The sequence below is a fragment of the Schistocerca americana genome, chromosome X (assembly GCF_021461395.2).
Source record: "Schistocerca americana isolate TAMUIC-IGC-003095 chromosome X, iqSchAmer2.1, whole genome shotgun sequence".
Taxonomy (NCBI): Eukaryota; Metazoa; Arthropoda; class Insecta; order Orthoptera; family Acrididae; genus Schistocerca; species Schistocerca americana.
In genome coordinates, this window is record NC_060130.1 from 989186507 (window position 1) to 989201309 (window position 14803).

The window sequence follows — 14803 nt, forward strand, 5'->3', positions numbered from 1 at the left end:
TAAAGTGACTAATATTCCTCTTCCTCGTCAGATGCGTACGTTTGTTTTCGACTGTGGGGCCCTGATAAAGTTACTTCTCAGCCGTAGATGTGTGTGTGATACAAGCTTTAATACGACATATTACCTGCATACAAGCGGCCGGCCTGTAAATTTCAGTTGTTTGACAACTCGAGCCCCGTTTTTGTGAGAGTTGTAGGTGCAGCTGTGTCCCCCCTCCCCGCCAAGATTCTGTCGACATGGCAACGCCGGCTGCTAGCACGCGAAGGGCCTCTGGCGGCAAACGCGGCAGGCGGGCTCCAGAGCTGGAAGCTTGGTGCCCGCCAGTCGGAGTGAGAGCGCAGCGCCGGGCGATTGTGCTGGGCTGGCAGTGCGAGACACGAGCCCTCCCCCGCTTTCGCTCGTGGCTTTTGCCACTCTCTCTGCACCATACACACTCATAGTGCCACCTCTAACAACCAGAGAAGAGCTGTCAGCTGCATTCCGCAAGCCGTAGAAACTTACCTGTCATTTATTTTATTTATTTTTTTTTTATTTGGACGCCGGCTTTGCGTGAAGCATGTGGGAAGAAGACTGGCAGTTGAAGGCGGACGCATAACTGCTCCGGTCGTGTGAGGGGCGGTGGGAGGGAAGGTTAGGAATTATTCTGACAAAGAATTAGCGTGTGCAACAGCTATTACACAATATACAGCTGGTGTTTTAGCAAAGAAGATTATTCACACAAGGGTATCCCTTGTGCGTCGCATGTGACTGGTTTCTTCATCAACAATGCATCTCTTGCATAATATTGTTGCTGGCGAGGTCCGACGATGACTGAGCACCCAGACTCAATCAACCCGGACCTGTGAAGAACACAGGTATGTGAATATTTACCGCCTCACATATTACAATAGTTTTACGCACTGTCACGTTTCGGGTATACAGCTTCAAAAGAAACAGTGTAGTGAAGTTCGAACTCTGTAGACTAGCAAATAACATAATTTAGTTTTCCGCACAATGTTTACGTAGAGAGCGACGCGTGTGTGTTATACACGTGCGCTCGGTTGTAGGTGAGCCGCTGTTGTTTACAGACGGCTTCACTGTATTCACGCACGCCGGATTGCACGCTAGTTGTAATTTTCATGCTTGATGTTTCTGCTTACGCTTAATACGTTTGCCTTCATGTATCGTAACACGTATTATATATTATTCTGAAATTCTGGTGAATTATTTGCAGATTGTCACACGCTTTCTGTAGTTGTTAACGCGATAGCGTATATTACTCTGCTTGTCATTTGATTTGTGTTGTCACTAATTGTTCGTCGATAAGGTGCGTAGCATATAAGTTTTTACTTGTTTATAATGTAGTGATCACTTTTGGGTTGAAATATACTAAATATATTATTAACATGTGGCCCACGTAAATACTTTCTGGAATGTGGGTCTCAATGCTAGTAATTCGATATATTGTGTTTAATTACTCGAGACAGTACTCTTCAGAATGATAATTGGTTATAAAGGTTCTGAAGAGAGTACGGCTCTCACAATTAGTACTTTAGTGTTTGAACTATTTAAAACTGGTGCACATCTTCCGTTAATTCCTTTCCCGACCGCATTCCTTCAGCTTTATTACAGTGCCTTCCTTCACAGCACAGCCACCCTGACCCTTATAATCATACGTCGTCTAACAAGTCATGTGGTTCAATCAAGAGCGCATCCTTACTCGCATTCTGATGAAGAACAATTTATCGATGACAATGTATTACCACCGCTTGACGTGTGCTACTTGAGAAGCGGCATTCGAAGTTAACGCGTACATTTTCGTCATTCACTTCTTCTAACATTGTTATCGCGAACACGTGAAGTTAACGCGTGCATTTTCGTTGCTCACGTGTTCTAGCATTGTTATCGCGAACCTGTAATGTCAGAGGGCATTTGGTGCTGTGGTGTGTTAGGTAATGATCGTTCTGCGAAAAACCGTAGCAATTATTACAAGTCTGTATACGTGATTGCGTCGAACATTTTGTGCAGATTAACTTCTTTTTATACACTGAATAAGAAGCCGATGTACAACGGTTACGGTGTGCAACCCATGAAGTGACAAGGGGTATCACGCGTTGTTAACCGTAACACTTTCTAACCATCTCGTTCTGCTCGTTATATTTTATTTGAATCATTATTGCGAATGAAATAGGGAATCTCAGGATCATGGAAGCCAGCTACAATCATACCTAAGCGTTTGCTGTACCCACATTCGTTTATTTTCATACGTCTGAGACATGGACACGTTTATTGTTAGCGGCCCCTGGAGTTAGCGGCGGTCTAAGATAAAGGCTTAAATTTGTTAAATTGCTTAAATTTGTTACTTCTTGTGTATTGATTTTCTAGAGCATTCTCTTGTACATTCATAGGCGGCAGCATTTGGCGTTATAACGGTATGATGGGCATTAGCACAATGCCGTAATTAAAGCAGGACTCTTCTACAGCTAGACACAAAGCCCAAGATGGCTGCTAATTTTTTTATGCGACTCGGCGACGAACAACATTTCATGTTTCCTTAGTTATTTCGTTTGATTTTTGCGCTCGCTTCTTGCAGCTTAGCGGAAAGTCGCTTATGCCGCCGGCACCATCCATTTCAAAGCTGGTCCGGTGTAGCATTCAAATTCCCTACGTGTAACGGTGGTGTTCTCTCCACCGGTGTAATAAAATGCTTTCCTTCGTGCTGTTATGAGAAAAAATACGGCTCACGTTGTTAATCACCAAAATCTTCAGTTGCATCGCTCGCAAACTAGTGCTACGTTACGGCGGCAATACACAGATGTAAGATCTGATGTTTTTGTTGTAGGTATCTGTATGTTTTTGCTATAGTAAATTCTCGCGCCTTCTGCGTGTCCCTGCAGAGATTACGTTTTGTGCTTCAATTCTATGGCTTCCAACCAGAACAAATGGTGCAGTTCGTACAGAATTTTTTTAATGCTTAGCTTGCTTTTGTTCTGCGAGTTTGGCCCTGTCGTTTCTGCAGAACGTTATATCACTGCGTTTACTGTGTAAAACATGCAAATACAGATTAAACTTACTAAAAATTAATCAAGATATCGTAATTCGTAACAGTTACTGTGAACACAATTTCATAAATTCTTTAATTATTGATAATTAGGTTAGCAGGATCGTTGCTAACTGAGGATAATGTCTGCGAAGCTCGTGAAGGATTCACGAATTGTCATTGTGTGTCTTGTAGCTATGACGTTATTTTCAATTTTAAATTAGTGAAAATAAAGTAATCTAGGCCTACGACCTGAAATGATGATTGTGTCTGAGATATCATTACATTAGAATTGAAGAGGTAACAGTTTTAATATTGTTTCTGGTGTAATCTTATAAGAGAAAAAGTTGTGTTCCCGATCGTCTCCAGAAAGTCGGGCAGCGATGTTGTAAGTGTGAAAATTTATTTTGCGTCAGCCGTAACTGCTGAATCGAAATTAATTTCTTAATAGTAAGTTTTAGGCGCAATGTAAATGTTATTTTGAATTGCCCTTATGCGGGATACTAGAATAATTTTGTTGCTTCGATTTGTCCAGTTCCGCAATAAAACCGGTATGGAAGTTTGTATTTACGCAGAAAACAGTACTTGAACTGGCAGTAGAAGTCTCCTCTTCCTTCCACTATGAATACATCACTTAGTTTTTTTCTTGAGGCAAACAATGTAAATGAGTTTTCATACCTGCCTGAACATTGTCAGGGGCAGAATGTATAGCTAGGCAACTCGTTTGAAATACGAAATCGGCGTACAGTTATGCGGTTTTGACAGTAATCCATGTGACCAAAGAAACGTACGTCTCACGACCGCATCAAGCTTATCAATTCTTATCTTAGATTATTCTAACGAAGAGTTTTTAAATAAATGAATCTTTCGGTATCGCTGTATAGCGGTATCGACTTCATTAAATAATATCGTTACTAATAAAATTCAGTGGCGAATACTTATATTTGTGCAAGCTTTATTATAGCAATATTTAAAAGAGAAACTAAACGACTTCGCGTAATTTCACCGGAGGTGAAGATTTACATAGGGAGATTAATTGATTTTACTTCGGTCTAGAAGTCTCAAATGCTAGGATGTGAATATGTGGCACTGGTAATTAAGATAAGTTTCTATTAATCACATATTTACACACTGAAACATTCAGTTTATAAAGTTACCGAGTCCCTTTGCGGCATTGTCTGTTGGTGTTTTCAAGCCTTGAGGAAATTAACAAACTGCCCTCACTTTCGATATAGGTTACAACAACTTTTACAAGTTGCTGATCCCATGTTATCGATGCTTTCTGCTTGCTGTTGACACGGTAGCATTTCGCGTTCATTTTTCCGTTGCGCTTCGCGGGCCGCGCTCAAATCAGAATGTGCACCGCGCGGCAGATCAAAGGAACGTGCATTTTTCTGCTGCGAGTCTCTCTGCACGCTAAAAAAAGTGTATGTTTTGTTTTTTTTAAATTCGCGTTTCATGCAATATCACTGTAACAGTGTCAGCATGTGGTCGTGCAAACCGCAGAAGATCACTTGCGTAGAACACTTGGGGGGGGGGGGAAATGTATTAAGCGTTTAGAACTGTAATGAGAGAAAACGGAATCCAAAGATAGACAGATTTGCATTCCATTTTCAAACGGAAAGGATGGATAGCGCTACTATTTTGTCTCTACTTACAGCACGGCAGAGAAGTTAATTTAGAACTGGTTCTGCGCTCGACCAATTTTGAAAAATTATGTGATTTGAATTAAAAATACTGTCTATATAATCAAATTTTGGCATCGTGAGCACATATTCATGTGTACTACATAAGTCCCTGCACTACATTGCGAATGGTACAGTCGCTCCCTTCCCCGTGCCATACGCCCACGGCGTGAGGGAAAGTACCGACTGGGAAATTAAGTATGATGGAAGATAATCGTTATGGTTACCAAATCTATGTAAATAAAGCTATCTATTTATATTCTCATTATCGTTTCTGTTGATTCCGAGAATGCTGCAAGGAGGGACCCGCTCCTTGTGATTGCTGTTCGGGTTATTGTAAATAATGACAAAAGATTTACTACGAAATTGCACTACAGAAAAGAGAAGAGGGCTGAATGCATGAAGAGTGGTTAATTTACAGCTTCTAAGGTACTGACATGGACAACAGGCAAGCGTACTGTAGATAGAAATGCGTTTGTGAATGGTATTTCTGTAAATAATAGATACGTTCAGAACCGCATTTACCAATTTAAGGACACGTCAGAATACGAAACATAAATCGAAATTTCGTCTCCCAGCGCACTGTGACACTTTTTGAAGTCCTTAAAATGCAAAATGCAAAAGAATGGCGCATTTATGAACATAGAGGGCGGTAATACTCTTGAATCAGTCAGTTCACCTAATGGATAAATTTAATTACAGTATTACAATATTACAATAACTAGAAAAGGGTATGCGGAAACGAATGCCAATCGTAATAGTTTGACTACACAGACGTTGGCTTAATCATACTTGCTGTATGAACGGGTTCGCATTTGTAAAAACGAGGCAAAAAACAGAAGTAACAACAGCTACTAGCATTATAGAATGGCAATGTATTCTACTGAGTTAGGACTAAGAGCATCCATGTCAATCAGGAACAGGCGGTTTATTTTCCGTATATTTATAAGATTTATGGAATGAAAAACACAAAGAAAACAATAATAATGGCACTGGAAACAAAAAGGTAAAGATAATGCTGAACGGAGAAGCATTACAACATATGCGAAGCTATGATAGAAAGACTGGAAGAGCAGTACAGAAATAGAAACCAGAATAACAGTGGCGAAACAGGCATTTCATGAGAAAAGAAGAATTTTCCACAGAAATATGGACAACTTATCTAAGGAAAAGGCTAATGCAATGCTAGGTATGGAATGTCCTCCTGTATTATATTAAAACGTGGATACTGAGGCAGAGGGGTAGAGCAAGGCTTTTGAAATGTGGGCATTACTGAGGATGGAAGGAAGAAGTTGGATGGATGGATTGATACTGAGAATGGTGGGCTAGCAATATACAAAACTCAGTATCACAACAAATTCACGCTAAGCCGTACTATTAATGTCTGGCCAGAACGTTCTGTGGAAAGGTATAAAAGTAATACGAAAAATACTCAATACTGAACAACGAAGTAAGAAGTCCTAGGCTGCCCTGACCGTTACATTTGAAGTTGGTATCGTAGCTTTATTTAATGGGCACTATTCGGTATCAAATAATGCTCATATCGTACGTAACAAGTGAATAAGGTGATGTGGCCAAGGCATAGAAGTGGAATAGCGACAGAATATTTACCAAAATATGACGCACGAAGCATATCAGCAGCGATATAACTACGTAGCCTTCTGCGTCTGGTATCTTGATGATTAAAATTCTTATGGATGTTGTACGGCGTCATAGTATACAATATTGTGATTATAAACTCGAAACCAACATTGTGATGTTGATACAGATAAGTAAGTTAGAAACGCCACTGGTACATACGGACGAAAGTGCAGAGTACCAAGGCAACCGATGACTTTGTAAGAACTTCACGTATTGTGGAGTCACTGTTCTAAATACTTGGGGTCGGGAGAACACTTTGAAAGATGTCGCATATGAGAACTGTTATCGTACCATTTTACTGACAAATATCATCGAGTACTGACAACAGGGATTTACGGCGATTGGAATGCCTCGTTGTAGAAAGATTGCAATTGAGTGGTAGCTCTCTCTCAAATATAGCTACAGCGATATTAACAACACAACGACTGGAAAGAATGTTTGCAGTGCTGCAAGATATCACATTGTCAATTCACCATCGCGTGGGGTAGCCGAGCGGTCTCAGGCGTTTTGCCACGGTTCGCGCGGCTCCCCCCGTCGGAGGTTCGAGTCCTCCATCGGGCGTGGGTGTGTGTGTGTTGTCCTTAGCGTAAGTTAGATTAAGTAATGCGTAAGCTTAGGGACAGATGACCTCAGCAGTTTGGTACCATAAGACCTTACCACAAATTTCCAAAAATTTGTTTGTCTATTCACTGTTAGACGGAAGTATCGTGAAAAGAGGATCCGATAACCTACGCGCTGGCATACGTACAGACGGATTGTGCTTTTTGAGGAGGGCGTTGGAATTATCTGCAAAGGTGGCGGTAAGGGGCGACCAAATACTCGCGACGTGTACCGCGGCCGGCGGAGGAGACGTAAATCTGAAAACGTGTTCGGCTACCTCCGGCCGACGTCGGGGGCACTCGGCTCGCGGGAGCGCTGCCTCCATTCAATAAGCTGGAGGTTTCTTTGTTGATGGCTTCGGCACTGCCAATAGGGCTACCAAAGTTGAGAAGCGTTAACAAGCCCTCCCCCTTTTTACACGTCTTTCCCCAAAGCCTTTTCTCCACTGGGGCCATCTTACCATCTGTTGTTGAAGACACAAGTAAACAGTTTCAAAAACTTGGTACCGCTCGGAGCAGACTTTCCACTCTTCTTGATCTGCGTGTTTCATTAACTCGTGGAATCATTACGTGCTACGTTTGTAAACGTTTTCTCCTTTTTGAGGGGTTTGTCAGTCTTCTGACTCGTTTTGTGTGGCCTGCTACGATTTCATCACTTTTACCGAACTCATTATTTCAGATTAGGAGTTGCAACGAACGTCTTCAGTTGTTTACTATAAATATATATCAGTCTCTGCCGTCCTCTGTAATTTCTTCCGCGCTACGGTTCCCTTTCTTACAGTCAAAGTTATTATCTGGTGTCTTAATCTATGTTCTATCCAGTTAGCTATTCCTTTTGTCACACAGATTCTTTGAAAACCTCAGTTCTTATCTTACAGCCAGCTTAATTTCTTACATCCTTCCCTTAAACCACATCTCTGGAATTTCTTCCTCAAATTAAGCCCCCTGTTTGGTACCAATAGACTTCCTTTAGGGAATTTTCCTTTCTAAATAGCAGAATTCCTTCACTTCGTCCACACTTTCACAGAGGGTGGACTGATAATATTTAACACTCCAGTGTAATCCCAGTTCTGAAACACTCTTTGATCATCGATATCCAGGCTCAGCAGTTGAATACAAATGGCTGCATCCCTGCCTAACGTCCTTCTTGTAAATATTCGGCGTATGCCCCTAAGTTCGGATGGTGTAGTAAAGTAAAGCAGTCATTAACCCTAAGAATGAGCCGAACATCACAACTCTGTTTCTATTAGAGGTGTTATTTTCTCGAGCTGGGGAACCGTTTGACACAACGGTACATAGAGACTGCAGATTTAGAAGTGGAATCGTAACCACGTGTTCGTATGCTTGCTACCGGACAGGGTTACGTGAATGCCACACGCTGTTTGTCAGCTTCGGTTTCGCAGTGAACATGCCGCTCAGTATCTGGTATTATAGACCAAGTACCATCGTCTCAATTATCGTAGCTGTACCCATCCATAAAACAAAAACGTTCTCCAGTCGCTCCTCTCCATCTCTGGAACAAGCTACACAACAACACTCATTATGATGTGCTACTCAAGAAAAAGCTGAAAGTCTTAGTTTTTTTCATTTTTATTTACGCGCCTTTCTCCTTTCATTTTTCACGCACCAACGTCACAATGTTTTCCCCCTGTCTTTATTACTTGTTCCACGACTTCAACACCTCTCTCTCTCTCTCTCTCTCTCTCTCATTCATTCACTCACTCATTGTTGTTGCTGTTGAGACTCTAATTGTACAAATCGCCTGAATTTTTCCACCCTGCGCAACAAATGTAAACAGTTATTTTCGCTCTCGTTATTCTGTTTCTGTCATTATTATATCCAAATACTAAATTCCGTGTTAAATACAAAGTTATTATAACCCGCATCATAATGAACGCAATGATGAAATAGGAAGTATACCTGGCTGGATGTCAGAAAGGGTGTTATGGCCCAGATATTTTTAGGATAAATAACACAGTCAGTCCTGTGATATCAAGTCTACAACGTTTAGATTATTAAAGTAAAGTTTACAATTCGAGCTGCGAATTTCGCTGCACTGCAAAGTGTGACTGCCATGCCCTCGTATTGGATTTTCAGAATCGCAAAAAACGTAGATAAAACTGTTTACGATTCCATTAAGTTCACATAACCAATTACAATATAGTTATTGGAAATTTCGTGACTTTTAAAAACCAGGTATGAAACAATCTATAAGATCTAACTATTAAGCCACAATAGTGGCTCGTGCCAATAATTCTGTTAACAAGCATACTATTTCTACTCTGAAACGAAGAACATGAGAGTATATCACACTAATGTCTTTGTGCACTTTCCTTTGTCCATGGCACATTATTTAAAACAAAGCTAAGCAATTACCTCTAAATGATATTCATATCACTGCATAAGTGATAAACACTTTAAAATTTTTATTTTTAATTTACCAGTATTTCGTAGCATCCTTTACTTTTCGCGTTCCTTAAATAGCTACTAAATGAAACGTCGTTAATAACTGGTGTTAAATACCAAGGTTTCATCCAGATTCTGCATTTTAGCTATCCCCTGCTGTTTGCTCGGCTTCTTATAACTCTTGCTGGGATGCTTCACATCCTCTTGTGCATTCTCCCTCCTATTTCTTCTGACAATTACCTCTTGAATTCTGTCCAGTGAATTTAACAGCTTTCTGTAGCACCACATGCATCCAGTTCCCATCACCTGAATTTTGCATCTGCGCAATGTAAATCGTACGCATTGTGTTTGACGTATCAGAAACAATACTAAAAGTCTCAAAACGATTTTCTCTTTGAGTTGAGTTCAACAAAGTGAAAGTGTCCCAAAAATCGAGTTAGCCATTGTGATATTCGTAACAGTCACAAATTTTTGCGTTCATCGATGAAATAAATGCGAATGAAGCAAATGTCATAAGCCATTTGATGTATAAACTTGACCATGCTGCTAAGCATATTTTTGTATGTCGCCTCAGTGTTTTCTGATTACTTTCAAACCTGGCTACATATCCTACGCATCTTCATTTTCACAACAGTTATTACATCTTTCATCTGTACTCTGATTTGTTTCTTTCCTGTGTCTCCCAGTAATTCACAGCACGCCGCTGTGCAGCCACAAGTTTTTGAGTTGTTTTCACAACAAAAGTCAGTGCCTGACTGCCATATGTGAAAACGGCTAACACACAGTCACTATGAGCATTCCTTTCCAAATATGGCGCGAGCTTAGTTTAGAAGACTATTTGATTTACCAAAAGAAGTCCAGGCCAGTTTTACTCTTCCGTTGTTTTGTATTGCTGACCATTGAGACACTGCCTTGAACTTTGCTAAACATAAAAACTTCTCAGCTTGTTTTAGGACTACTTGTTAATTTGTCCGGTTTTCTTTTCATTGTATCCATTATAATTGTTTTAGTCTTATTATAATTAATTTTCTGGCCTACATTCAAATTTGCTGTATTATATTTCACAATTCTGTCGTTTTTCTGCACTAGAGGCTAACCGTTCATCAGCAAAACGTAAGGTGATTTAGATATGTTCCATTTAGACAATCCACCTCTCATTTCCCAGTTGAAGAGAAATGTAATAAGATATTAGCCTCGCAGAAACTGATAATAAGGTCGTCTTCAATGCTTACCACTTAGCTTTTATTTTTCTGATTAAATGGGACTTAACAGTACTCACTAGCACATTAACACTATGATCTGGTGTTCAGTGGATTGTAGTATTAATTTTAACTAGTGTTAACAGTCTCTCCAAATAACTTCGGTGAAGAATCTGCTCCTGTGTGTGTTCACGTTCATTGCAGGATTATTATTACTGCGCGCACAAACAAATGTTGGGATTTTCAGTCAACAAAAAAAGATACTCGCTTTCATATAAATTCGTTTCGCTGTTTGCGTTGGCGATTATAAAAAAAAAATGTGAATATGTTGCCGACGATGACGAAGTTTTGGGCCATTTTATCAATTGGAAAGAAATAGCGTAGGGCGAGTGCCTTAATGGATATCTATTCATAATGTTCTCTCTTCTTGTACAGAGAAAAAAATTCTTTGTTTCTTGCATGTAAATGAAATACCTGTACAAGGGAAAATGGATTAGTCATTCAGAGTGCCTTCGCAAGCTTTAAATGAAATTGGCGGTAAAGGCAACGTTAATGTAACTGAGTCTAATTCGACACGACAGAAAAAGTCTGAAGAAGTATATATATGCCCACGCGTGGGTATTTGTGTGAATGAGCATGACTAAAAGTCGTCAGCTGCTGCTCCATATATTCCGTACAAAATGAAACGAGTACTTATTTTTTAGATGTTCGATAATTGTACACAATGTGCGAAGTATTAGTTCTCTTCCGAGCCGGCCGAAGTGGCCGTGCGGTTAAAGGCGCTGCAGTCTGGAACCGCAAGACCGCTACGGTCGCAGGTTCGAATCCTGCCTCGGGCATGGATGTTTGTGATGTCCTTAGGTTAGTTAGGTTTAACTAGTTCTAAGTTCTAGGGGACTAATGACTTCAGCAGTTGAGTCCCATAATGCTCAGAGCCATTTGAACCATTAGTTCTCTTCCGTTATGAGAAAGTAATCGTAATGACTACTGCCAACACTGTCAGATATTCAAGTTCCGCAAGCTCAGGCGGTAGCTCTGAAGGAATTATTTTCTGCTGTAAGTAACAGGAGCCTGTTAGCTGTCGTTCGTCTCGGTAGCTGCGGCGTCAGCGCGGCAGGATGCCAACCGAAAGGGCCGGCGTTCGATTCCCGGCCGAGTCGGCGATCTTCTGCGCTCGAGGATTGGGTGTTGTATTGTCCGTAGGCTCGTATCGTCGTAACTAACAGGAAAATTGTCTCCAATGCACTGTCGTATCGTCTTTCCATTAGCGAGATAGCTGCATGGGCACGAACCGAAAAATAAAACTATTGTGTGGCGTGCGCATTCCTGCCAACGCTGTACATGATTATGTTGCTCTTTCTTTATTGGGAATTAGAGATAGAGTTCTGACATGTACACATTTAGTGTTTCCTTGATTTTCACTAATTAACTGTAAGAAATTTTGGAAGTTAGACGTCCCTGAATTTTCTATTTAACGTGCAACTGAAGTGTGCAAGAATTTTCAGTAATTGACGCAAATACGTTTAATGAAAATTGGCACGTAAAGGTGACGAGAAGAGTTGAAGGATTGTTTCGGTTTGTTTGTGATGAAGAGTAAATACTACTCGCCCTTCTGTATGCTAACCTAATGCCAGCTGCTACAATTTCTGACGATTTTTGGGGTAGCTAATGCAGTGAACAACTAGTTATCGAACCGGAAGACTTGATTTTTAGATATTTTACTTTCGTTTTATTTCTGCGTGATATAAGCCATAAGATCATCACTCGAATGAGGTGTTGGCTGAAGCATTGTATTGCGTGCAGTAATGAAAATAAGCTGTATTTTACGACCATATAGCATGACTATAAAAATCTTAATGTTGGATCCGTAGACGTACGCACCATAATTGTAATGATCTCATACCTGATGATACGTAAGGACGAAACAGTGTTATACTGAAATAAAAAAAGCAAACTTCAGAACTCTTAGGTTACAGCTCAATTTGCATGTACGGTATAATTGCTCGCTAGGAATTATTGATGTGTATAGTTCACTTTCTGAAGTAAAAATAAATAAATGAAGAGTGGCCACGTCTTAAACAAGCACATTACATCGGGTGATACGCGGAATATTGAGAATGGTGGAACATGTACCGAGAAGTACCCTCAGTTCGCCGGTATAAAAGTTTTTTAGAATGGAGTGGACTTGATGCCCTTGAGAACTGAATTACCATAAAAGGCAAATGCCAAGTGGCTTCATTACTTAGTGTTTCCTATCAAAGTTCTCAAGAAGGAACCAATCACGCACTAGCACTACGTCGTTTATGAAAACATAATTGTGGGAATTTGAATTTTGCTCATCCAACACGTCGTATATGTGGAACCTAACGAAACATATAGTGAAAATTCGTGAGAACAAGTTCGTTATTCATTACAAATCTGGCTTCTATCGGTGAGCGTTTTCCCGGGGACTGTGAAGGTTTTTCCTACGCTCACGTAAGTTACAGAATGTTCCTCACTGTTAATAAATCTCAGTCGCAAACAAGGAGAACATTTCGGTATTGTGGCAAGACATGGGGGCCTCACGAGAAGTAACTCAGTGTGTTGTAGCGTTGTTAATATTGAACCACGCAGAAAAATGTCGCCCAACAGATATGTTGTTGAAAATAAAATTGAGAACTATATTTATGTTATGTACTAATTAACATCTGTATCGTAGCCGTTTATGTTGCATCCTGTGAAACATATTGACTTATGATTATTGAGCAGGCATGTACAAGAGTAAACCCTATAAACCATCGGTCAAGTACTTAAACCTAACTAACCTAATTACATCACACACATCCATGCCCGAGGCAGGATTCGAACCTGCGGCCGTACCAGCAGCGCGGTTCCGGACTGAAGCGTCTAGAACCGCTCGGTCACAACGGCCGGCGTAAATTTATGAGACATAGAAGTTACCCCGTTTAGATAACAATTGTAGGTGTTAGTCGTGGTGTAGTTTAAGGAAACCTGGAATTTTCCTGGTCTGCTTCAGGTAAACTTCCGGAAACATTAATCGGAATTGTTTTACCGAAATCATGTAGATGTAGATCTTACCAGCGATACTCTCGCTTTCGAAAACGCATCAGTCAGAGAAAAAGTCATGCAAGCAGTAATGATATTTTGCGTACCTGTTTTTCTGTAGCAACCACTAACATATCAGCCAAGATGGTAGCATCGAATGAAAAGAATAAACTGTCTCTTGGCTACAGCTAACAGTTCACGTTTATACAGTGCTTACGAGTAGTACCATATGATTCACGCTCATAGAATAGTCTCACTTTTATTTAAAAAAACTTGAATATTAAAACAAATACTTCAAAACATTTTGTGAAGAAAGAAGCGCTCATTATGTAAATAGATCTACATAGGCTGCGATTTTATCATTATTTGAACATTATACAAAACGAAAATAACGTGTAGAAAGAAATCAGAGCTATGTTTGTGAAATGAACATCAAAACAAAAAAGAAAATTAACTTAATTTGTGTGATGTGTAGTTCAGAAAGGTTTAGCATTCTGTGTGTGGTAAAACTACAGTGTATATTTACAGATCAACGTAACTTACTGAAGTATATTTTTGAGTTTATTATTATTATTATTATTATTATTTATTATTATTACTGGTTGTGGTGATGTGAGTAGTAGTAGTAGTATTGCAACTTGAATATGCCCCTTAAAGTATCATTTAATTGATATATTGCATATTTAAGGAGCTACTAATTATTTTTATTATTGCTAGTTGTCGTTACTTGATTCTACCACTTGCATTATGAAGCGATATATGTATCAGAAAAGTAAGAAACGGCATTCCCTTCTGTCAGTTAAACAGAGAAAAGACTGTTATTTGACTCGTTCTACTCCATCTGAAAACGCGCAGCCAACTATTGCAGCTGGACAGTAACTGAAAACGGTGCGCCTATGTTTACATACCAAGACACGAACGGCACTGCAGGCGAAGCAAGACCAGCGGTATTTTTTCTCGCTAAGAGGCCAGCCAGTGGAAGTCACAAAATATCCCCCGCGTGGTTCAGTTTCGCCTTCGAAGCAGCTTGTTTCTCAGAGGATACTAAAGCGCATTGCGAACGAACATCGCATTAGCTTTGTAGGTTTGGATGTTTAGGGGGAGCAATAAAACGAAAGACTCGAAATGGCCGTCGGTAAGCACCTAATGTTAGTGGAAGAAACAGTTTGTCATAAATCGAAGAATAAATCTTAGTAACTGGTTGTATCC

At 40.1% G+C, this 14803-nt stretch overlaps 1 protein-coding gene across 1 annotated transcript in view; it reads left to right on the forward strand.

The window, feature by feature from the left end:
• Positions 1–317: 317 nt before the first annotated feature.
• LOC124556427 (latrophilin Cirl) overlaps positions 318–14803 on the forward strand; it is a 799014-nt gene continuing 784528 nt past the window's right edge. The window contains exon 1 of the mRNA XM_047130383.1: positions 318–854. The gene's annotated coding sequence lies outside the window, so the exon portion shown is untranslated. The remainder of the gene's footprint in view (positions 855–14803) is intronic.